This window comes from Xenopus tropicalis, chromosome 3, assembly GCF_000004195.4.
Source record: "Xenopus tropicalis strain Nigerian chromosome 3, UCB_Xtro_10.0, whole genome shotgun sequence".
In the NCBI taxonomy this organism is placed as follows: domain Eukaryota; kingdom Metazoa; phylum Chordata; class Amphibia; order Anura; family Pipidae; genus Xenopus; species Xenopus tropicalis.
In genome coordinates, this window is record NC_030679.2 from 93,535,646 (window position 1) to 93,537,435 (window position 1,790).

Sequence of the window (1,790 nt, forward strand, 5' to 3'; positions counted from 1 at the left end):
TGCTTAAGACAGCATCTGCCATTTTAGGTTGTGTCCTGCCTGCAGCTCTAGCCATTATAGCTGAGATCACACATTCTTAAGGGAGGGGGGAGCAGGAGAGAACTGTGCAGACTCTGGCCCTGGGAATTAAGGATGTGGAAGTCAGACACTGGAACATCATGTTTACAAAAAAGAGACAAGTGTTTCTTTTGAGGACTCAGTGCAGCATTACTGTGAGTGCTTATTGCTGTATTTACATTGACCTTTCTGATAAAGTTACTTAGTTTTTACCTTTCCTTCTCCTTTAATACCGTATTGCGTCTCCTAAAGACAGGAACGCAGCAGCAGAAAACTGGCCAACATCTGAGTAAGCCAATCAACTGGTCAAAATGAATTAGCTCTTGCTTAGTCTTGTGGGTAAATAAATTCTACAGATGATTAAACCAGAGCATATAAACAATTTTTGTTCAAAAACCCAAATGGCTTCCCTACTTCATATGGTCATTGCCAAAAGGCTGGATCTGGGCCTGTTTTTTGCCCATGACCCACTCTGTTTCTAGCCAAATGGGCTAATGAATTGCTACATCAGCTATCCTGCTATGCAATCAGAACTGCATGTATGTTACCAGTACTGGCCCAGGCATCCTGTCAGTTGCTGAGGACATCAGAAGTGTAGTTTATATTTCATTAGAAAACATTACACACATGTACACACACTGAGATCCTGATTAAATTTATTGCAGAATAATTTACAATATGATTGTATTTAGACAGAAATTTACTGGCCATAGCATCTGATACAGACACTTATTGGACAGCAGCAGAACTATTTCAATAATATTTATAAATATATATGTGTGTGTATAGATATTCAGCCAAAATGAACAGCCCCAGAAAGTTGGGGTCAATCTCTTGTTCACAAAATATATACTACAGTATAAGCTAGCACCACACAAGAGAAACACAAAGGGTTAACAAGTTAAGGCTCAGCCAGGCCTTGAACAGATTATATAACATATTAAAAACATCTTTAACAGCATATAGTGATATTTTATAACCCAGTCAGTGAGGCCTTTGATGCACCAATGCTTTGTATGCCTGCCTCCTATGTGAGGGACACACACGTGCACAGATTCACTGAGTATTTCTCTTTCTAACAACACAGCTTGTATACAGCAATAGCAAATAGCAAGATATTAGGGCAGCAGATGCACTCGATCTCTGTTAACAAGAGGCTAACTCTAATGCTATAGAAAAATATATCATTTTAAGAAAGATTCTTACATTTATTTAACATAATGTAGCACAATATTAAAGTAAGCCATGATTATCTAACAGTATATGCAAAAACGTGTGCCATTATCTTCCTTTATTGATTTTCCTGTTTAAACCAGAGACAGCAGCGTCAAAAATATTTTTGCTAAATTTAAATAATAATGTGAATATAAAGTCTTTAAATGGTTTATTAGCTAAGGGACCTGTTATCCAGAATGCTCGGGAACTGGGTCTTACTGTAATATAGATCACCATATCACTAAGATTTATTATATCTTAGTAAGGATCAGGTACAAGGTATTGTTTTTATTGCACAGAGAAAGGAAATCATTATAACAAATTTGATTGATTTTAATAAAAATGGAGTCTATAGAAGATGGCCTTTCCATAATTTGGAGCTTCCAGATAACAGATCCTATACAGATACAATATGCGTATTTGAGATAAGCTTTAGTCAGAAACTCAACATTTCAATTTTAGTTTTACTGGTCTATTAAATGGTGTCTTTATAGTGAGTTGCTTGATGCTTGGCATGA